Below are 24,683 nucleotides of genomic sequence, written 5' to 3'. Positions count from 1 at the left end.
CCTTAAGACCCTCCCTAAACCCCTCCTCCCATCACCCTAGACTACCAGACCACCCCCAGATCCCTCCTACAGTCTTTTCTGTATTTAAGTTCCATCTGCCTCCATGAAGTTTCTCAGGTTTAATGCAGCTCTGACTCTGTCAGATTCTATCTGGTCCTCTTGTCAATATGAGTGTTACAAACAGTTAGGCTCCTTAAGAGTCAATCCAAGGTGGTGAATCTTTGTTTTTCTTTGACTTTAAGAAGGCTTGAGTCAAATTCCTTCAGGCAGGACCCAGCATGTTGGTATTTTGGGGTCCCCAGCACCCCTAAACCTCATCAAAACTACTCTGAGTATTGTTCCAATAGAGACACACTTTTTATAGGTTTCTATAGTGAATGTTACCACATCAATAAGGAAAATACATACTGTGCATAAAACAGTTTGTGGATTTTATCTTATCATAGAACAGAAAAGAAACAGTTTCCAGAACATTTTATTTCATACTTTCTCTAGCTGACATTGCTAACAAGTTCATTTTGCTTACATAGCTCTTTAGTTCAACGAAAAGTCAGTCTTGCTCTTCTTTCTGAGAGTCAACATTGTAATGAAATGAGATACTTGTAGGTCACTCAGTAGTTGACAAAAGGAGATTTACATAGCTGTAACGGGGGAAGGATGTTCAACAAGGATAAGCACGGGAGGTCAGATAAATTTGATTCAGAAGAATAAAACTCCCCTGTTTCTGAGTTGCCCCTGGTGGTCTTCCAAACAAGTTTCAGAGCTCACCTAGAGCTCCTTGTGTCTATTTGTACTCAAATGACCAGAAAATAATGACAGGCCCTGAGTCAATTTAATCTCCAAGATGGATGGCTTCAATACTTTTTAAGGAAAAGCTAGTCTAATTTGTATAGGAGTGGGTTAAGATATTGCATCTACAACTTATGTGGATAAGACCAAAGAAGGCAAGATGGTGATAGTGACACAAGACTGGGATTTGGCAAGGTGTAACTAGAGCTAAGACAAGTGTAATAGCCTCCTGATTTCCATCTGTTCCTTTCTCTTATTCTTCTCTCCATACAACTATCTAATTGAGACAATGATTGTACGTATTGCTCTGATTCAAATATTTTTGGTCGCTCAAAGATTATCCTAAGGATAAAATGCAAAATCCTCACTCTGGAATTTACAGCCTTGACCAATATGGCTCCCCCATCAATTTTCTAATGTTCTTTCATATTACTCCCTCCGTGCACTTACCATTTCAGAAAAATTGGCTTGTTGGCTTTTCCCTATACATATCACTTTTCTTCTGATAGCCTAGTTCTAAGCTACCTTTCCTTCCTAGTTAGACATTTCACATTTATCCCCTTCAAGTACTCTACATTCCAGCCAAATTTGACTCAACATTCCATCTTCCCTAGTTTAGGGGACCCTTGCCACCTTCACCACCTCCTTGCAGAATTCATGGCTCCCTTCAAAGCACAGGTTACATGAAATCTTTCTTGATCCTCACCTCTGCTTGTTACCACACTCTCAATCTTGATTACTTTAAGTGATTTTGCATACACCTTGTATTTACTTTTCTGTGTACGTATTGAATTCTTCGATCAGAATCTAAGTTCCTTGAGAGCAAATTCAGTATTATTTTTGCATTTTGAAAAAGTGCTTTGCATATTGACTGTTGAAATGATTTGAAGTGAATGTGTTCCTTTCTCCCAGAAGAAAACACCATACGCACCAATAAGTAAATAGAAAATTATTTGAGAAGGGAGAAAATGGAAGCTATGGGAATCAGGGAAGGGTGCCCATTTCATTTGGCCCCTGACTCAAGTCTTGAAGAAAGCTATGGATTCTGAGAGGACAAATGGAGGAGAAAGTACACTCCCAGAATTGAAGATAGCTTGTAAGTAACGGAAAGTTGAATTTAGGAACTGGTTTGGCAAGACTATATAGAATGCGTGAAGAGGAATTACAAAATAAGTCTGGAAAGGTAGACAGGAGTCACTAGCAAGGGCTTTAAATGCCAACCATGGAAGACCTTTTTTTAAGTCTCAGAAGCAGTAGGGAGTCATTGAGCAGTAAAGGGACAAGGTCAGACCTGAATTTTAAGATTATTTTGGTAGCTATGTGAAGGATGATTATAGAGGAGACTTCCCCGCATTCCTCTTAATTCCACTGCCTTCCTCTGTTGATAATCTCCCACTTATCCTGTGTATAACTTGCTTTGTATATATTTGTTTGCATGTTGTCTCCTCTTCTGAAGGCAAGGATTGTCTTTTGCTTCTTTTTTTGTATTCCCAGAACTTACCATAGCACTTGGCACATAATGGGTGCTTAATAAATGTTTATTGATTGAGATAGATTTGTATAATGTTAGTGGGATAATAAGATCTTCCCCACCCATTAATAGGCTTCATGTGAAGCCCACTGGGGAGAGGAACTTAACTAAGGAGAAGCTTGCTTAGGAGGAGGCTTGTTTGTGGAAAACTTCTACATCTTTTGGTACTAAGTTGATTAGACACTGAGTCAGGAGGGTTGTGATGCCTTCTGGCTCTGAGAAGTGTATATATACATATATATTATATATGTATACATATATAATATATGCACGTGTGTGTATGTATGTACATATGTATGTATGTATTCTGAGCTGGTATTTTGCTTTGGGGGCTCACTTATGAGAAGGACTTTGTGATTCCCTGTTCAAGACTCCAAGAAACCAAATTCTACTGCTCAGATGTAAAGGCTCTCGCAATCCAGTGGTATGTGTAAAGGGCATAGCCATATTACTTTGATTCAGGCAGTTAGAGCCCCATCTGTTGATTTTTATGCTAATTTCTCTGCTTGTATTTTTTCTGATGTTCAGGGTGCTGACTTTTCCCCTGAACTAGTGAATGTAATTTAAGACAGTTGTTGATCCCTTAAAAGTTGCTTTCCTTTAAGAGAAGCAGGTCATCCTGGGTGTGCCAGGGTGCTTGCTATTACAACTGGACAGAGGGAATCTGGCGAGGAAGCAAATGCAATAATAATAATGAGAGCTGAGAAGGGTCCAAACCCACTGTCATATGAATGGAAAGAGAGAGTAGGATGGAAAAAGTGCTGTGAAGGGAGCAATGACAATACTTGTAATGCATAGGATATAGGCATGGGGTGAAGCTTAGGGAAGAATCAAAGATGGCTCCGATGTTGCTGCTTGGTTGCTTTCTGCCCTTGTGAAGGGAAAGCTCAGAGAGAACAGCAAATTGCTTTGAAGTAATAGGGAAGGCAACATCCTAACAAATATGTACAAAGCATGCTACATATAGGATAAATCTTATATATAGGAGATAATTAACAGAGGGAAGTTAAAAGAAATATAATACATCTTTTGCACTATACAGAATTATATATTATAGTTGGAGAGGACATGATTGATTAAGTTATCAGAGATACTAGACTAGTAACAAAAAATGCATTCAGCCTAGAGCTGAGAGAGGACAAACACACACAATGAGGAAAGACAACTTCCAGGAGTATTACCTCTTCATTTTTTAAATTTCTTTTTTTTTTAAAGTTTTCAACATTCACTTTTATACAATTTTGAGTTTCAAGTCTTTTTCTCCCTCCTTCCCTTCCCTCCCCCATCACCAAGATGGTAGGCAAACTGATATAGGCTATATATGTACAATCATATTAACCATATTTCCACATTAGTCATGTTGTAAAAGAAAAAACAAAACAAAAAAGAAAACCACAAGAAATAAAAAAAACAAAAAAGAGAAAATAGTATGCTTCAATCTGCATTCAGACTCCACAATTCTTTCTCTGGATGTGGACAGCATTTTCCATCATGAGTCTTTTGGAATTGTCCTTATATCATTGTATTGCTGAAGAACTAAGCTGATCATCGCACACATGGCTGTTACTGTGTACAGTGTTCTTCTGGTTCTGCTCACTTCATTCAGCATCAGTTCCTGTACATCTTTCTAGGTTTTTCTGAAATCTCCCTGCTCATCATTTCATATAGCACAATAGTTTTCCACTATATTAATTTACCACAACTTGTTCAGCCACTCCCCAACTGATGGGTATCCCCTCAATTTCCAATTCTTTGCCACCACAAAAAGAACTGCTATAAATATTTTTGTACATGTGGGTCCTTTTCCATTTTTTACAATCTTTTTTGGGATACAGACATAGTAGTGGTATGAGCAAAGAGAAGTGTAACGTTGAGGTTTTAAAAGGACCCTGACAAAGTGCTTAGAGGCCAGTAGGAAGAGAAGAATCTCAGAGAAATTTTATGGACACTATAGTAAGAGAGAAAAGGACAGACATCCAATTAGGAATGTGCTCATGTGTGCTCTCCAGGTTTGAGTTCACTTTCTCTAGGGACCATGTGGATGCAAGGGAGAAATATGCCCCCAGTTGGGAGAATGTTTTTCTTAGCCATGTCCTTACTGTACTACCCTAGTAAATGCAAATTTCTAAAAGCCAATTAATTCTGGTTGGCTATTTGAAAGTCATTAGGAGGAGTACCATGGATGGTGACTTATGAACAATAGAGCTAGAAAAGATCCCCTTTTCTCCTTTTCTGGAATCAGAGGGACTGACTCCAATGAACCTCAAGTGCTTAATCCCTTTTTGAGAGTTCCTCTACATTTGAAGTTCATCTGAATTTATATCTTTCTTTTAAGTTGGGCCTGCTTGTCCTAACATCAGTGAAGAAGAGACATTGTGTAGTTCAGGGGTACCAAATAGAAAGGGGGCTGCAAAGGCAATACATAACAGATATATAAGAATCCCTGTGGGCTACATATTGACTTAATTTTAAAATGTAATGTTATCTATGCTTTCTTGTATTTTTATTTATTTTGTTAAATATTTCCCAATTATATTTTAATCTGGTTCTGCCTGCAGGGAAGAGTGTTGTTCCTCTGTGGTAGTAGATAGAGTGCTGAATTTGGACTGGGAAAGACCTGAATTCAAATCCTATTTTAGATACTTACTGTCTCTTCATCTGTAAAATGAAGGGGTCTGATCTTTTGGTTTCCAATATCTCTTCCACCTGTAATTGATTCGGTATGCTATATGTGCTTCAAAGACACCTGGAAAGATGTCCAAATTTCCATTTAGATTGTCATATGTAAAGCAGGAGGGAGGGAAGGAAATGTAAATTTCCTGTGTAAATTGGAGGGGAAACAATAGGCTGCCCTTTGTGTAGCAGGCAACTATGAGGGTATTTTCACCCAAGACAGTTTCGTTTCTCACCTGAAAATGAGAGAATTAGTGAAAGTCATGCTGACTTAGTGACTTCATTTTTCTCAGTATTGCTAGTCTGGGGTAAGAAGCAAAAATGAATATTGACCATAGAAAGTTACTATGGTGACAGGGAAAGTTAAAAGAGGATAACAAATTCAAAAGAGGATAACATTGTCAATATACCTACAGCTGAAACCTCAAAGGGGAATATGAATTGATCTCAAGCCCCAAAAACCTTCTTGAAGAGCTCAAGAAGGATTTTAAAAGTCAAATAAGAGAGATAGAAGAAAAACTGGGAAAAGAAATGAGAGGTACGCAAGAGAAAATCAACAGTTTGGAAAAGGAAGGATAAAAATTGACTGAAGAAAACAATTCTTGAAGAAATACAATTGGCCAAATGGAAAAAACAATACTGAAGAAAACAGCTCCTTAGAAAGTAGAATTGACCAAATGGAAAAGGTGGTATAAAAGCTAAATGAAGAAAATAATTCCTTAAAAATTAGAAGTGGGCAAGTGGAAGTTAATGACTCTATAAGACATCAAGAATCAGTCAAAAAAAAAAGATCAAAAACTGAAAAAATAGAAGAAAATGTAAACTACTTCACTGGAAAAACAACCAACCTGGAAAACAGATCCAGGAGAGATAATTTAAGAATTATTGGACTACCTGAAAGCCATGATAAAAAATAAAAAAGCCTGGACAGCATCTTTCAAAAAATTATCATGGAAAACTGCCCTGACATCCTAGAACCAGAGGGCAAATATTCAATGAAAGAATCTACTGATCACCTCCTTAAAGAGATACCAAAATGAAAACTCTAAGGAATATTGTAGCCAAATTCCAGAATTGTCAGATCAAGGAGAAAATGCTACAAACAGCCAAAAAGAAACAATTTAAATATTGTGGAACCACAGTCAGGATTACACAGAATTTATCAGTGTCTACATTAATGTATCAATGGGCTTGGAATATGATATTACAGAAGGCAAAGGAGTTTGGATTGCAGTCATGAATCAACTACCCAGCAAAAGTGAGCATGATCTTTCAGGGGAAAAGATGGACATACAATGAAATAGGGGACTTTCTATCATTCCTGATGAAAAAAACCAGAGCTGAATAGAAACTTTGATCTTCAAATACCAGACTCAAGAGAAGCATTAAAAGGTAAAAAGGAAAGGGAAAAAAAAAACCATATTCAATGAGGTTAAACTGTTTAGATCACTATGCAGGAATATCATACTTTTAAGTCTTGAGAATTATATCTTTATTAAGGCAGTTAGGAGGGGTATACACAGACAGAGGATGTGGATATAAGTTGGTTTTGATGTGATGATAAAAAAATAATTAATGGGTGAAAAAAGGATTGTATTGCAAGAAGAGGTAAAGGGAAGATAGAATAGAATAATTTACATCATATGAAGAAGTGCAAAGACCAATTACGGTAGAGAGAAAAAAGAAAGTGGGGAGAGCATTGTTTGAACCTTACTTTCATCAGATTTGTCTCAGAGAGGGAATAACATACCCACTCAGTTAGTTATAGAAATCTATTTTAGTCTACAAGGAAGAAGGAGAAGAAAAGGGAAAGGAAAGGGAGGGGTACATAGTAGGGAGGGGGGTAGATAGAAGGGAGGAATAAGTAGTAGGGGAAAGAGAAAAAAGGGAGGGGGGCTGATAAAAGGAAAGGTAGATTGAGGGAGATGGTGGTCAGAAGGAAAAACTGCTGAGGAGGGAAAAGGTAAAAGGAGATGGAAAAGTACAAATGGGGAGGGAAATAGGATGAAGAGAAAGATACAGCTAGTAATCATAACTGTGATTGTGAATGGAATGAACTATCCTATAAAAGGGAAGTGGATAGCAGAGCAGATTAAAAATCATAATCCTACAATATGTTGTTTACAAGAAACACATTTGAAGCAGAGGGATACACACAGAGTAAAGGTAAAAGGCTAAAGTAGAATATATTATGCTTCAGCTGAAGTAAAAAAAAAAAGCAGGGTTAGCAATCTTGATCTCAGTCAAAGCAAAAACAAAAATAGAACTAATAAAAGAGGTAAAGAAGGAAACTACATCTTGCTAAAAGGTACCATAGACAACGAAGCAATAACAATACTAAACATATATGAGTCAAGTGGTATAGCATCCAAATTGTTAGAGGAGAAGTTAAGTGAGTTATAGGAAGAAACAGCAAAACAATACTAGTGGGGGACTTCAACTTCCCCTCTCAAAGCTAGATAAATCTAATGACAAAATAAACAAGAAAGAAGTTAAGAAGGTGAGTAGAATTTTAGAAAACTTAGATATGACAGACCTCTAGAGAAAACTGAAGCAGACAGAAAGGAATATATCTTTTTCTTAGTGGTACTTACATGGCACCTACATAAAAGCTAACTATGTAGTAGGGCATAAAAACATCACAATCCAATGCAGAAAAGCAGACATACTAAACATATCTTTTTCAGAACATGATGCAATAAAAAGCATATGTAATAAAAGACCATAGAAAGATAGACTAAAACTTAATTGGAAACTGAATAATCTAATCCTAAAGAGTGAGTGGGTCAAACAACAAATCATAGAAACAATCAGTAACTTCACTCAAGAGAATGACAATAAGGAGACAACATACCAAAACTTATGAGACAGAGTCAAAACAATTCTTAGGGGATAAATTCTTAGGAATAAAATACAGAAAGAGGAAATCAAGGGCATGCAACTACAAAAATCAGAAAAAGAAAAAATATAAAAATCACCAATTAAATACCACATTAGAAGTTCTGAAAATCAAAGGAGAGATTAATAAAATTGAAAGTAAGAAAATTATTAAATTAATAAATAAGACTAAGAGGTGGTTTTATGAGAAAACAATAAAAATAGGTAAACCTTTGGATAATTTGATTTTTAAAAAGAAAGAAGAAAACTAAATTGCTAGTATTCAAGATGAAAAGGGTGAATTTACCACCAATGAAGAAGAAATTAAAACAATAATTAGGAGGTATTTTGCCCACTTGTATGCCAATAAATCTGACAATCTAAGTGAAATGGATGGATATTTACAAAAATATAAGTTGCCCAGAATTACAGAAGAGGAAATAAAATACTTAAATAGCCCCATTTCAGAAAAAGAAATTGAACAAGCCATCAATGAACTCTCTAAGGAAAAATCATGCAGGGTCAGATGGATTTATGTGAATTCTGTCAAACATTTATAGAACAATCAATTCTAATACTATGTAACCTATTTGGGAAAATAGGCAAAGAAGGAGTCCTACCAAAATCTTTTTATGATATAAACATGGGGCTGATACCTAAACCAGGAAGAGCCAAAACAGAGAAAGAAAATAATAGACCAATTTCCCTAATGAATGTTGATGCAAACATTTTAAATAAAATATTAGCAAAGACATTATAGCAACTTGTCACAAGTTTAATACACTATGATTAGGTGGGATTTATACCAGGAATGAAGGACTGGTTTGAAATTAGGAAAACTATCAACATAATTGACCATATCAAGAACAAAATTAACAGAAATCATATGATTATCTCAATAGATGCAGAAAAAGTTTTTTGACAAAATACAGTACCCATTCCAATTAAAAAGTTGGAATTTTCCTTAGGATGATAAGTTGCATTTATCTAAAATCATCAGGAAGCATTATATTCAATGGGGTTAAGCTAGAAGCATTCCCAATAGGATTGGGGTAAAACAAGAAAGTCCAGTATCACCACTGTTATTCAATATTGCACTAGAAATGTTAGCTTTAACAATGAGAAGAAGAAGAAATTGAAGGCATTAGAATAGGCCATGAGGAAACAAAGCTATCACTCTTTGCAGATGATATGATGATATATTTAGAGAATCAACTAAAAACTACATGAAATAATTAATAAGTTTAACAAAGTTGCAGGATATAAAATAAACCCATAGAAATCATCAGCTTTCAATATATTACTAACAAAGTCCAGCAGCAAGAGATAGAAAGAAAAATTTCATTTAAAATAACTTTAGACAATATCAACATCTGGGAGTCTACCCACCAAGACAGACCCAAGAACTATATGAACTCAATTACAAAACACTTTTCACATAAATAAAGCCAGATCTAAGCAACTGGAAAATATCAGTTCCTCCTGGGTAAGCTGAGCTAATAAAATAAAAATGCCAATTCCACCTAAATTAATTGACTGATTCAGTGCCATACCAATGAAACTACCAAAAATTATTTTATAGAGCTAAAAAAAAATAATAATGAAATTCATTTAGAAGAACAAAATGTCAAGAATATCAAAGGAATTAACGAAAAGAAATGCAAGGGAAGGTGGTCTAGCCATACTAGATCTAAAACCCTACTACAAGGCAGCAATCATGAAAACTATTTGGTATTGGCTAAGAAACAGAGTGGTGAATTAGTGGAATAGGTGAGGTATATGAGACACAGTAGTCAATGACTATAGTAATCTACTGTTTGATAAACCCAAAGACTCCAGCTTCTGGGATAAGAACTCACCATTTGACAAAAACTCCAAGGAAAACTGGAAAATAGTATGGCAAAAAGTAGGCATAGACCAACATCTCATACCCTATACCAAAATAAGGTCAAAATGGATACATGTTAGACATAAAGGGTGATACCATAAGCAAATTAGGAGAGCAAGGAATACTTTACCTGTAGATCTATGAAGAAAGGAAGAATTTATGGCCAAACAAGAGATAGAGAACATTATGAAATGCAAAATTTGATTACATTATATTAAAAAATTTGATTACATGACATTATATTACATTTACACAAAGCCAATGTAATCAAGATTAGAAGGAAATCAGAAAGCTGGGAAACGATTTTTCCACTCAGTGTCTTTGATAAAGGCCTCATTTCTAAAATATATAGAGAACTGAGTTAAATTTGTAAGAATACAAATCATTCCCCAATTGATAAATGGTCAAATGATATGAACAGGCAGTTTTCAGATGAAGATATTAAAGCGATCTATAGTCATATGAAAAAAATGCTCTAAATCATTATTGATTAGAGAAATGCAAATTAAAACTAATATCAGACTGGTTATTATGACAAAACAGGAAAATGATAAAAGTTGGAGAAGATGTGGGAAAACTGGAACAATAATGTATTGTTGGAGATGTTGAGAACTAATCCAACCACGCAGGAGAGCAATTTGGAATCATGCCTCAAAGCACTATAAAACTGTGCGTGTCCTTTAATCCAGCAATACCACTTCTAGTCTGTATCCCAAAGAGATCATAAACATGGGAAAAGGACCCACATGTACAAAAATATTGATAGCAGCTCATTTTGTGGTGACAAAGAATTGGAAATTGAGGGGATGTCCATCAATTGGAGAATGGCTGAACAAGTTGTGATATATGAATGCAATGGAATATTATTGTGCTATAAGAAATGGTGAGCAGACAGATTTCAGAAAAACCTGGACATATATGAACTGATATATGAAGTGAGCAGAACCAGGAGAACTTGTATACAGTAACAGCAACATCGTGTGATGACCATTTTTATTGATAGACAGCCCTTCTTAGCAATAAAATGATGCAAGACAATTCCAAAAGACTGACAATGGAAAGTGCTGTCTACATCCAGAGAAAGAACTATGGCATCTGCAGGCAAATCAAAGCGTACTAGTTTCTCTCTCTCTCTCTCTTTCCTTTCTCATAATTTTTTTTCCTTTTCTTTTGATTCTTCTCTCACAACATGACTAATATGGAAATATATTTAATATAATTGTACTTGTACAGCTTATATCAGATCACTTGCTTCCTTGGGAAGGTGGGAAGGAAAGGAGGAAGGGAGAAAAAAAATTGGAACTCAAAATGTTATAAAAGTTAATGTTTAAAATTATCTTTACATGTAATTGGAAAATATAAAATACTATTAAGTGGGAAAAAAAAATAAAATGTAAAAACATTCTTAATTTGTGTGTTTGTCCTTCGTTGCCAAAGAAGACCATGCCATCAGAGAAATAATGACATGATTTGCACTTAACTTTGTTTTGAGTGAGGGAGGGCTGTACAGGTCACCAGCCTCACTTCTCCTCCAGAGCCATCTGAATCCAGTGACCAGGTATTCATCAGGATGACTGGCGACAGCCCAGGATGAGGCAATTGGGGTTAAGTGACTTGCCCAAGGTCACATAGTGAGTGTCAAGTGTCTGAGGTGAGATTTGAACTCAGGTCCTCCTGGCTCCTGCACTGGTGCTCTATCCACTGCACCACCTAGCTGCCCCATGGAGAGCGTGGGTATATGAGGGAATAAAAATAAGGGATGAATATTTTATCTTAACTTGCAGCCATACAAAAACCTGTAGCCTGGGGATTCAGCCCATGTAGAAGTGAGCCCGTCTAACAAGCCCCCAGCAGTGAGAAACATGTTCACCTTAAACAAAGAACAATCAGGAAATATCATGAAGTCAGGAAAGCTTTTATTAATCTTTACATCTATTCCCCCTGAATGAACAGGTAGCCTCCCTAGTAAGGTTACAGGACGACGACAACACGTGCAGAAAGATAGGGCTTCTTCTACTGTTTTCCTAACTTTGGATCTCCCGCGATACTATCATTTAGCACGTTTTCTCATTGTATCATGTATGTTAGGAATATCTCTCCGAGGAAGCTGTAAATTCACTAAGGGCATGGACCGTGTATAAATACTTTGTTGAATCCCTCATAGGACATACAGGACAATATCTCCACAGAGTCAGTGTTCAATGAAAACAGCAGTACCTCTGTTCATAAAGAGGATGCATTTCAAACTCACCTTTTGTTATCAGAACCTTCAACACTAGAGGTAGAAATAGCATTGGTTGTATATGGAAACATTCCAGGAAGTATTCCCTCTCTTCTTTCTCCCTGTGGTGCCATAGCAGGGTCTCTCTCACTCTCTCTGTACCCAAGTTCCCTTCATTGAAAGGATCTTTGTTTCCAGTACTGGACAGACACCTTATTATACTTGCTAACTGATTTATCAAGGTTACTGTTAACAGGGTTGTACCGAGCAAGTCTCTGACAGGAGAATGATGAAACAACAGGCCAGAGACAAAGTGCCAGTAATCAGGTCACCGTTTAATTAATTATTCATTGTAAGGAACAGATTTGCAAATCCGGGAATTCTCCTGATCGGAATTCCTGGTTGCTGAAGTGAAGACAAGATTATATAAGTAAATCACAAGTGGCAAGGGAGGGGAGAAGGTGGATTACAAAGGATCCTTCTTAGGGCCAGAGTGATTTCCCACAACAAACCTACAAATGGAAGATAATACAACTCTGAAGTCCTATGGGGAACAGTATTGCTTGAGGCCTCGTGGGTCCTTATTTAGTGGGTCACAGGACCAGAGTTCTCTGACAGGAACAGGTTCTGCAGTCTTCGATTTGCTTTACTTCAGGTATGTAGGCAGAAGGGTGCCAGTGACTGTGTGCCTTGTCAAAGTTTGGTTGATCAGTTCAAGCTGCACTGTGAGTTCTCTCACAAAAGAGACAGTTCTGAAAAGTCTAATCTATAAGTATGTTCATTACACATATGTCTATTATTATAAAAATCAGAATTCCCTCTACATTACAAAGGCTCTGGGTTACTTCAGCCACTAATCTCTTTTCTCACCAAGTTCATCTAAAAAGGACATTGTTTGTTAATCTTATTTTGATTCATATTTTTTCAACTTTACTTTTATTTCTGAGTATATATGCCGCCCTACCTCTCCTACCCAAAAAGCCATCCCTTTATATCAAGCATTTTTAAAGGAGAGAAAAAACTACTTCAAAACCAACTAATATATTATGTTTGACAGAATAAGCAATATTTCATACGTATGGTCCCCAATTCTGCAAAGACAGAAGGAAGGTGCATTTTCTCAACTGTCCTCAGGGACTGAGGAGGTTTAAGGGGTTCAGAGACTCCTCAAGGACTGAAGTACAGGAGAGGGTCGTCTGGAATGAATTCACAAACTCAAGCATTCTTTAAGTCAAGTTGGCAAAAGTTTATTGTAACAACAATACGGCTCCTTAAGAGTTCCTTAAGAAACTCGCAACTTAGCATGAGTGATGCGAAAACTTACGTAGGAAAAGTAGTGGATTATCTGGCAGATATGCTAATTAGGTGATAACTTACAACTTTAGTCACAGGCATCATTCACTCCTGGAAACCAAGGGAAGGTGTTTCTCAGGGGTATATTTTTGGTCTGTTATATCTGCAGAAAGATAACTTTGAGAGCTGATGTCTATAGCCTGACCTCTGGATTGAATAGGATAACTTTGGAAATCAATATATGATAATTCTGTGGTTACAAGACAGTCCTGTTTTTACAAGAGAATTTCTTCAGAGGTCAGCGTGTCCTTGTGATGGGGAAAGACAGTTTGTTCTACTGGGGCCCACTCACGAGTAATTGTGGGGAATGGTAGCTTGTCTTACTGGGGCCCACTCATGAGTAATTGCCAGGCATAGTGTTCTTGGGCTGGGGAGAAAACTGTCAGGGATAGGGTAATCTTGAAACTGGGGTCCAAGCACAAGCACCCAAGTACGCTATCAGGACCAACCTTGGTCATTATGATTACATAGCATAGAGTGTTATTATCTCATTCCTTCTGTTTACATTGTTATAGTGTTCATGTGAGTCAAAAAAATCCAGGTTCTGGCCAAAATGCTTGTCCAAACAGGTGGGATGGTATGCTACAGCCAGCTCAAACTGGCTTATAAGGGTGCATTGTTGAACCTTTAGTTACACTTCAGAAATCCACAAATGCTACAAAATAGCTTGATTTATTTTTTTGTTGGTTATCTAGACAAGAAAATTTTAATGATGCAAATTAAACTTAAAAAATATGTCTTCTGTACCTTTTATTTTTGGAGACTTTTATTAAGCACCTGCAAGGACCTGTGATTTCATTGGTACAAGGAACTTCCAGATGAAGAAACTTCCTTTGATCATTCATGAAGGCAGCTTTTTCTGAGTTTATAGTCTCAGAAAGTTGATCGAGAGGTTAAAGATTTGCCCTGAGTTACATAGTAAGTATCAGAGGCAGAATTTAAACCCAGATCTTGGGTTTAAGGGGTAGCTAGATGGTACAATGGGTAGAGCACCAGGTGTGGAGTGAGGAAGATCTGAATTCCACTGTGGCCTCAGACACTTCCTAGCTATGTGACCCTGGGCAAATTATTTAACCCTCAGCTTCCACATCTGTAAAATGAATTGGAGAAATTTTCTTTACCAAGAAAACCCCAAATGGGGTCATGAACAGTCAGACACAACTGAAAATGACTGAACAACAAACTTGGGTTTAACCCTACTCTCTATTATTCTACCCAGAACTTGAGATACAAATAAAATGCTAGTTATTAAAGGAAAAATCCTGGTTTAGGCCACATCCTGGCTAATTAAAGGCAAACTCAGGAAATAAGACAAAGAAGAGGTTTTTTTGACACTCCAAGACATTGAACAGTTGATGTGGGGTCCTGCCACCAAAATTCTCACTTCCTTAACTTTATTTTCCTTTTCTTTCTCATGTTCCCACTCCTATCCACTAAACGTATTTGACACAATTTCCCCAAAGTTCACTAATAGTTTTCCCATTCCAGCCAGGGCAGGATTGATGAAAGTCATCACCATTGACTGCTGCCAAATGATTAACATAGGCTGAAAAGATAACTTTTAGATCACAACTATTTTCTGGATCAAACTGCACAAATTTCTGGGTGGCAGCATACAAAGGAACAGAGAAAGCATCGGGATGCACATCTGAATTCTGTACAGTGTCATGGAATTTTCTTCAGTCTATTGGTTTCTGTACCTCTTGCTCTAGATTGTCATTGAAGGTGATTTTTGTATTACTGAATGTTCTCCAGTCCCTCTCATTGTTACAATTCCAATGAGGACCATTCTGGGCTCTGTGATTCTGTTCTGTTCATCCTCTGAATTTATAGCACAGTACAGGACCTTAGCCTTCTCATCCTTTGTGAGAAAGACATCTAATAATTCATCAATATCTTCTCAAGTTGGAGTCAGAGGAGTGCAGACATTTACTAGCTGTGTGTCCCTGGGCCAGTCACTTAACCTTCTTTGCCTTGGTTTCCTCATCCATAACATGAGCTGGAGAAGGAAATGGTAAACCACTCTGCAAGAAAACTGAACCATAAGTAGGATTATGGTTTCTATTATAATGGTCTGAATTTTCTTAATGATGTTGACTAGATCCCTCCTAAAGGGTAGAGTGGTTTGTTGCAATAATATAGTGTCTCCTGGTTTAAAGGAGACAGGGACGCTCCATTAATTATTTCCTGTAAAAGTGGTTCTTAAAGTTACCATTGTCTGCAGACTAATCCTGGTCCCTGAGGACTATCCCCATTGCCTGTAGTCTGGGTGGGCATGCTACCCAGATGTGGAGCAAAGTTAAAATATGGAAATCACTCAGACTATATTTGGTCCAGTGGTCTCACTTTGCAGTCTTGACAAAGACATCCAACCATGCATCTTACTATAGCCAATGGACCAAAAGAATTTCTAATTTCAATCAATCATCAAGCATTTATTAAGCGTCTAACAGGTGCTGGGGATGCACAGACAAAAATAAAAAAAGAAACAGTTGTTGTCAAGCATTTCACATTGAATAGGGGTCTCAGTTTTATTGCCACTGGAATTTTTTATGTGTTTCTGCTTTTCCCTTATTCTCTCCCCCACTCCCTTTCTTTATTAGCAAATCCAATAGAAGAACCAATACCAGGTTTCGAATTGAATAGGTCAAGTCTACATATCCCCCTGCAAAAAGCCCGTGCCCTATGACCTTTTAAAGATTTTTTTACCCTAATTTCTTCTCCTTCTACCTTTTCTCCATCTTAACATTGCTTTTAAAATTATTCACTTATCTACCCTCTTCTTCTTGCTTGTGTGGAGCTCAAAAAGAAACAATTCTTCTTGACCCTCTCTTCTTTTCCTTTTTTTTTTTTTTTTTTTTGGTATTATCAAGTATACAAATATTATTTCAATCAATAAATATTTATTAATTGCCTACTGTGTGTCAGGCACTGTGCTAAGCACTGGGAATAAAAAAAAAGGGGGCAAAAGACAGTTCTTGTCCTCAAGAATCCCATAATCTAGTGGGGGAGACAATATGCAAATAAGCAAGCTATATATAAGATAAATTGGAGATAATTAATAGAGGGAAGGCACTGGAATTAAAAGAGGTTGGGGAAAGTTTCCTGCAGGAGGTAAAATTTTAGTTGTGACTTAAAGGAAGCCAGGGAGGTTAGCAGGCAAAATTCAGGATGGAAAACGTCCCAGACATAGAGGAGAGCCAGACAAAAATGCAAGGTTCAAGGGCTAGGAGGTCAATGTCAGTGGCTGGAAGGGTAGTTTTGGAGAGTAAGATGGGATTAAAAATGGCTTTGAACAAGAAACAGAAGGTTTGTATTTGATTCTGGAGGCAATAGGGAGCCACTGGAGTTTATTCGGAGAGAGTGACAAGATCCAATCTTCAATTGAGGAAAATCACAATACTGAATCAATGGAGGATGGATTTTATTGGGGAGAGATTTGAGGCAGGCAGACCCACTAGCAGGCTCTTGCAATAATCTAGGTGTGAGGTGATGATGGTCTGCACCAGACTGGTAGCAATGTCAGGAGAGAGAAGGGAGAGTATTTGAGAGATGTTGCAAAGATGAAATTGACAGGCATTGGCAACAGCTTGGATGTGGGGGCTGAGAGATAAGTGGGCACCCAGGATGACATCTATGTTGTTAATCTGAGGGACTGAGAGGATGATGTTGCATTGTTGTTCGTCCTTTGGTTTTGAAGGGGACCAATAACATCACAGGATGATGTCTTGACTTCTGCAAGAATTGGATTTAAGTGAGGCAGAACTACATGAAGCTGTCAACCTCACTCTCTTCCAGGGTCATCCAAGTCCAGTGGCAGGATAAAACTCAAGATGACTGGCAATGGTCCAGAATACAGTGGAAGGCCTTTGCATCTTCTACGTTTGACCAAGTTCTAAGTTCTCCACATTGCCTGCTTCAGCCACCTTCATGACCTTTGGAACAAATTGTTCTCATTCTGCCAGTGGAAATTATAGGGTTGTCTACCCCAAGAACATATACCACTAGTATAACAGGGAAGGTAGGAAAGGGGCAGCTAGATGACACAGTGCAATGGGCTTGAAGTCAGGAAGACCTGAGCTCAAATCTGGTCCCAGACACTTACTACCTGTGTGACCCTGGGCAAGTCACTTAGCCTTGTTTACTTCAATCTCCTCATCTGTGAAATAAGCTGGAAAAGAAAATGACAAACCACTCCAGTATCTTTGTCAAGAAAATCCCATATGAAGCCTTGAAGAGTCAGATAAGACTGAAATGACTAAACAACAAAAGGAGGGGGTGGGGTGGGTTTAGAATAAAGAGAATGAGTCCTGTTTTGGACATACTGAGTTTAAGAAGTATACTAGACATTCAGTTTAGAATGAGATTGGAGATCATAAGAAAAGCTGGAGCAGGATAGATTTGACAATCAATAGCATAGCAATGTAAATATTAAATAGTGGCTTCTTTTTTCACCCAGTAACTCTGAGGATCTTCCCCTCCCAGTTTGATTTTCTTTTTTTATTAAAGGAGCCATCCCTTGAGTAGCTACTTAAAGAAGCCTATTCATCAAAGGGGTATATCTCACTCAAAGTGAGAATGTGATAAGACCGTAGCCTAAAATGGCCAGGGTCTCCCATTGCATCCTGAGCCATCTCCAGTCATCCTGATGAAAATCTGGCCACTGGACCCAGATGGCTCTGGAGGACAAAGTGAGACTGGTGACCTTACACAGCCTTCCCTCCCTCAAATCAAAGTCAAGTGCAAGTCATGTCATCATCTTGATGTCATGGTCCTCTTTGAAAAGGACAAACATAACAAGCACAGAAATAGTAATTAAACATGGTTGCTGATGAGATCACCAAGTAAAGTGGGATAAAGGCACAATTATGGGAGGGAGACCTAATTGATCTTGTTTCCACCCCCCTCAATCTTAATTAAGACCTTTAAGTATTACTCCAATTGATATCATTTCTGATTTTTTAACTGAGTCAAAGTCTTTGTTGCCTTAAATTCCAATACTTGGTCATTCTGATAGAGCTTCCCACTCCTAAAATGAACCTTTTGGCTCTCTCTGATCTGAAGCCTTTTTGCTAGCCCATAGATTGTTTCTCCAATTAGCTTCCCCAACACCCTTTTCCTAGGGATCACCATAGAATCTCTGTATTTTTGCTTGTGAAAATAACATTCATGATCAACTGCCCTGCTCATTTTTTCTCTCCTTACTCTGAGATAATTTCAGGGAAAAGAGCTCCAACATACCAGACAGCTAAAGGTGTTTAACTATTTAGCAATTCAAACCAAGAAGTACCTCCTTGGTGCCAGATTCTGCGCTAAAACGCGAGAATGCAAAGAAAAGCCAAAACCCAGTTTCTGCTCTCAGGAAGCCCACAGTCTAATGGGAGAAACATGGCGACCACTATGTACGAACAAGATACAGATAGGATATATCAGAGATGATCAGAGAGAAGGCACTAGCAGTAAAGGAGATCCCAAAAGCTCTTTTCATCCACTTCTGCTTTTTAGTTCACTGTTCACAAGAACAGTGAAAATAAACATGCAATAAAAACAAATGCAATCATTATAAAGCTCTGAAGTGCCTCAAAGAATCTTACAAAATATTTTGATAGAAAGTATGATTATTTTATAGCTGGAGATATGGGTGCACAGAGGCAGGGTCATTCAATCTGACCCTCAAATATGTGGTCCATTATACTGTTTTTCCCTTTCTTTAAAAAATGATAAATATTAACTTGTAAGATCACAAAATTGCTACTGACTAAAGTTTATTAGTGGGTAGTGTCTTGAAGAAGTAAAGTTTAAAATGACAGATTTGGGAGTTTTGTTTCCAAATTTAAAAGTTGTACAGTGTGTGTACATACAGAATTATGTTACAAAATACAAAACTCAGAGTTGGATTAACATTAAACACTCTAAATATTTTTGAATGCTTAACATATTACTGGAGTCACTGAAAAATATTCAAAGAAAGTTAGGATTTTGACCTTTGAAATATAGAGTTCTAAATTCTTTCCAGTTCAGGACAAAGAGTTTATTTACAAACTGGCTGAAAACAAGAGAGGCTCTTCGATGCCTGTGTCAACCTGAATTCAAGAGAAAACAGCCAATATAGCAAAATTGAGGTCTTTGATCAGAGCCAGCGAGCTGCAGCTTGGATTGTCACATAGCAAGTTCTGGGGTACCAAAAGAGGGGCTGGGAATAGGGTTTCCATAGGGTTACCAAGGCAGGGAGAATGGCCCACCTGCTGGTGGGAGAGGTTAGGCAGTGGGAAGGGGGCTGCAGATGGTAGCGGGGTGGACCTTCCATGGTTTCACAAGGTAAGTTGTTTTGCATAACTGCTTAAAGTCCAAGGAGAAAGCGGGGAAATCCTGGAGGAGAGAGTTTAGGAGATTTATAAAATACTGAAATGCTGAGAGTGATAAAAGTCTGGTTAACCGCAGGCAGTTCATGAGTCCTGAAATTGGGTCAGCTTCAGTCAACTGACTTTGACACCAAGTTAAATTAATTTTCTGTAGCCATACTACACGTGAGTAGATTTTTAAAAATAAAATTTCAGTGTGACGATGTACACATGTTGATTTTTCAATAAAACTTATGTTACCTGAAAAAATCATGGTTACTCTCATGACCATCTACCTGTAGGGCATTTCTTAAAATTCTTTTTTTTCAAGAGTACAATTTAGAAGACTATGGGGCCTTTTCTGAGGAAAGATCACTTTGAAAGTCACCTGAATTTGAAAGAAAGGCTGGAGGGGCTTTTTTGAAGGCATTTTCAGCCTTCGTAAACACAGAGGTAGCCCAAGATTTCTCTTCTTTTTAAGTATCCAAGATGAAAGTTGGATTTGCTCCTCCCATTCTGATTAAAGTTGTGGGTGTCTTCCAGTACGCTTTGTGTCTTCCCTTAATCCCACTGGCGAAGGCAGAAAGGACTCTTCCCATCTGGAGACTGAGGCTGGGGACAGCGCAGCAGGCGAGGCTGAGCGGACGGAGGGAGAATTCCTGAGTAGACATTTCGCTGCCAGAGGAGTGGGTTATGACACAGCCGTAGGGATCTGGGAGATGTGGGAGGGAAGCCTCAGAAGCAGGATGGGCATCCTAGGCGCGCTGACCTCAAAGGAAGGATATACAAAGTAGCATTGTATCCATTGCAACATGTATCTGTTTCTGCGCAGCAGGACCGAGAAGGGCGGACATCCCAGACCCGCTGACATTGCAGCGAAGAACGTGCGGATCAGACCCAACATCCAACGCCACATACTCCCGTCTATTTCTGCGCCGACGCCTCGGTCGTTTCCCCCCTCCAGGCTGCAGCCCAGTGCAGGGGGTGTCCAGGGGGTGGGGAGTGGGCGTTACAGGACAGTGGTGATGCTGAAGTCTCTCCCTTCCTCCCGGGCGGTAGCTCCCACGGGCCGGTTCTCGCGTGGGGGCTGGGAGTGTATCCGAGCCTGCCATCCCCTCGTGACCACGGCCGTGACCGCGGTGGGGGGGGGGGGGGGGGAATTGGGGGATTAAGGAGATGGGAGGCGCCGGTGGGGTGGGTGGGGGCGGGGGGGAGAGATTCGACTTTAAAGGCTGGGGGCGTGGCCGAGTGTGCGTCAGCGGCGGGCGGAGGGGGCGAGCGGTGGGCACAAGCCGCCTGACTGACAGACGGACGGACGGACGGACGGGCGGGCGGCCTGAGTGACAGACAGACCGACCGTGGAACGGAGCCAGCTGGGGGGTTGGGGGCGGGCGCAGCCCGGGGGTAGGACGGGGGGCGGGCGCAGAGCCGCCGCCGACCCTCCCGCGGCGGCGGAGGAAGGGGCCGGCCCGGCCGGGAGCCATCGCCGGGCGCCGCTGCCGCAGCGCCGCCGCCTCCAGCTCCATTCATTCTCCGAGGCTCCGCCTCCTCCCCGACTCCTCTCCCGTGCGTCCGGAGGGCGCGCCCAGCCGAGGTAAGGGAGCCCTCCCCGGCCCCAGCCCCCGGCCCCAGCCCCGCACCTGCTCCCGGCCTGGCCCTTCGCCTGGGCCTCCGGGCCGTCCAGGCCGGGCTGCGGGGGCCAGCCCCAGGCTGCGGGGGCGAGGGGCCGCCGTGCGTCCGGCCCAGGTGCGCCCGGCTTCGGGGACGCTCCACCATTTTGTGTGAGGGAATTTCTCCTTCCCCGTCCCCGTCCCCTCCTCCAGCCGGGTCTCCTCCCGGGCCCCCCTTCTCCCCCCACCCCGCCTGGGCTCGGGGTCCCCTTGGAGGCTCAGTCGCCGGTCCCCCGGAGGTTCTTTGGGCTCCGTGAACTGGTCTCTAGCAGCATCTCGATGAGGCTCCCGATAGGATCGGCTTCCTTTGTAATCCTCCGTATTTTATACACGTTTAAAGCATTCTGAGAGGGGCTCCTTCACCCCACTTCGGCTTGGCCTGGGCTCCGAAGCCCCGATTCCCCTCCGGTTGTGCCTCCGGGACCACGCTCGTTTTGTTTTCTCCTTTTGTGTGCGCCCAGCCGCGAGCACGGTGCTTGGCACGTAGTGAACGTGTCCCGAGTGCCTGCTGCCTCTCGGAACGCACCGAGCTCTCGGGGTGACTTTGGGGGCGAACTTGGGAGTTGGGGTGGAAAGAAAGGATTGAGGAGTCCTGCCCCAGCTCTGCTGAAGCGGTCAGAGTACAGGAAACGGATGTAAACTGTCTTTTCCACTCTCCCCATCTCCCCTTGCCCCCTAACTCTCCGGGCTTCTTGGAAGTAGAATCCACCCAATGTGCATCTGGCTTGCTGGGGTTTGGAGGTTTGGTTTTTACCTCCTGAAAGGGGAGAGAGGAATTGGAATGAAAATTCACTGGTCCAAATTTAGGGACCTTTCCAAGGAAAAGTTTGTGTGTCTTAGCACATGAACCCACCAAGCGCCATTTGCTTGGTTCCAGAAATATTTGCAGTTCATGTTTAAATGTAGTATTGTTTCTTTATACGCCCCTCCTAAATTCGTTGGGCTACCCAGGAGATGATTAATTTCTGTTTTTCTGCTCCATGATTTGGATTATATCTGGTCACGTAGAGTTGGAATTGTGCGCAGAATTTAAATTTTAGAATGTTGATTAGTGGCTGTTGCATAATGCCTGCATTTTGTGTAGGTTTGTTTTATGAAAGATTCACCAAAATCAGTGTTCCAGGTACTGTTAGTTTCTGTTACTCTGCATTAGAAAGATTCATGGTTGACCTTTGTAAGTGATGGTATCTTGGTTTCATTCTGGAGTTTTACATGAGGAGGATTCTTTACTAATAGGGCAGAACCTGCTGAGATAGATTTTGGTTTGGTTTTAGTGGTTAGGGGAAAGTGAGAGGACTTAGGGAAAATTCCACTGTGATGACTTCCAAGTACAAAGTTACCATGCTATAATTTTCTGACAAAAATTTGTAGTTTTATTATGCCAAGCTGCCATCTTGTAAACAACCCAGGAAATAGTAAATAAGCTCTGAGTGGCCATATTGACCTTTCGTAGGGATAATTCTAATAGCTTGACTCTTAAGAGATTTTTTTATTGTCCAAGGTCTTACAGATGGTACCCTTTCCCAGATAAAAATTGAATAATTATATGAATTTGAAGTGGGAATATATAAATTTGTACTCAACATATCAAAAAAGAACTGCTTACTTGTCCCCCTAAACTGCCCCTCTTCCAAATTTTGCTATTTGCTCATGAGATCACCATCATCCCAGATCCTAACCACAGAGTCAGTAATCCTTGACTTCCTCTACTTCATCCTCCCCTTCCCCCATTTCCAAGTTGCCAAGTCTTGTTGATTAATATTAGCTCTTAAACATCTCCTATTCCAAACCCAAATACTAAATCAGCCCCCTCATCTCTCTAGCATGGATTCTTGGAATAGTGCTTTTGTCACCTGCTTCCAATCTCTCATTTTTCTTATATGAAGATGTCAAATAATTTTCCCAAGAGACAGGTCTGATCTCCCTGATCAAAAACTTTTTTCAGTGGCTCCCTGTCTAGTTAAAAAGCCCAGACTCTTTAGCCTGGGTTTATGCCTGCCACAGTCTGATTTCAGCCTACCTTTCAAGCCAAATTTCTCATTAGTCTTCATATCCAGCATGTTAAAAACATACTAGACTAATAGCTATCCATTTTTTCCCTTGGTGCATTTGTCTTTTGCCTGGAATGTAGTTCTTCCTCCTCAGTTTCTTAGAATTCTTATCTTGCTTTGAGATAATCTCTGTTACTGCCTCCTCTTTGAGTTCCTAACTACTCTTTTACATAGTTTAAAAAAAAAAAAAGGATCTATCTGGGAAGGGAAGACCCTTCTGGTTAACCACCGAAACCTAAACAATTGTTGTTTACATTCTGCTCTCAGTCGAGAGAGCCCAAACAATAACCAAATGAGACTTGGGCTAGGACCTATTGTTTGCCAATCTTTGAGAGCCAGATTAATTTGGGTTTGAATTGCCTCACATTTTACCTATCCTTAATCACTGAGTGGGCCTGCCTCTGTCAAACTGGGACCTGGGAAAGACCTTAGCTTAAATAGGTTAAAGTCCCATATTGCATCCAGGGTCATCTCCAGTCTCCTGATGTGTATCTGGCCATGGAACCCAGATGGCTCTGGAGGAGAAAGTGAAGCTGGTGACTGCAGAGCCCTGCTTCACTTAAATCCAGTTCACTTGCATGTCAAGGCATCACCTCCCTGATGTTACGATCCTCTTCAAGAAAGTAGAATAAACAACAGCTCATAGAGCAATTGTTAATATTTTCCTCAAATTATCTTGTGTTTCCCTCTTGTTATATACCTCTGTAGAAGGTAAGCTACTGGAAGGCAAAAAAATTTCTGTCCTACTACCTTATGCTTTGTAGGTGTAAAGTAGATTAATACTTGCTGCTTGTCGAAAAGAGTCTGTACATTTATAAAATGCCTCTTTTGGGGGCATTATGCTAGGAATAAAGACAAAATGAAACAGCCCCTGTCATTTCTTAAAACCAATTTACTGGGAGAAAATACAATTTGTACATAGATGTAATAAAGAAATGGGGAGGGGGCTGTCAATAATATTTGGTGGATCAGGAATGGCTTCCTGTGGGAGAAGATACTTGAGCTGAGCCTTGAAGAAGCTCAAGAGAGCATTCCATGCCTCATCAAGGACAGACTGTGCAGAGGCAGGGGCAGTTTGGCTAGATCCCTTGAGTATGTGAGTGTAGGAGTAATGTGGATTCAGTCTGGAAAGATAAGGTGGAGCTACATTGTGAGGGGCTTTTCAAATGCCAGATGTAGAACTTTGTATTTTTTTCATAAAAGTAATAAGATACTGGAGCTCCTTGAGCAAGGAAATAACATGGTCAGAGCTGTGCTTTAAGAATATCAATTTGGCAGCTGTGTGGAAA

At 39.9% G+C, this 24,683-nt stretch overlaps 1 protein-coding gene across 1 annotated transcript in view; it reads left to right on the top strand.

Annotated features, from left to right (window-relative positions):
• The first annotated feature begins 21,062 nt into the window (after window positions 1-21,062).
• Window positions 21,063-24,683, top strand: part of FAM169A (family with sequence similarity 169 member A) — a 73,094-nt gene continuing 69,473 nt past the window's right edge. Inside the window, exon 1 of the mRNA XM_072606356.1 lies at window positions 21,063-21,267. The gene's annotated coding sequence lies outside the window, so the exon portion shown is untranslated. The remainder of the gene's footprint in view (window positions 21,268-24,683) is intronic.

Source organism: Notamacropus eugenii, chromosome 4, assembly GCF_028372415.1.
Source record: "Notamacropus eugenii isolate mMacEug1 chromosome 4, mMacEug1.pri_v2, whole genome shotgun sequence".
Classification (NCBI taxonomy): domain Eukaryota; kingdom Metazoa; phylum Chordata; class Mammalia; order Diprotodontia; family Macropodidae; genus Notamacropus; species Notamacropus eugenii.
This window is presented reverse-complemented; position numbering and strand designations above follow the sequence as displayed.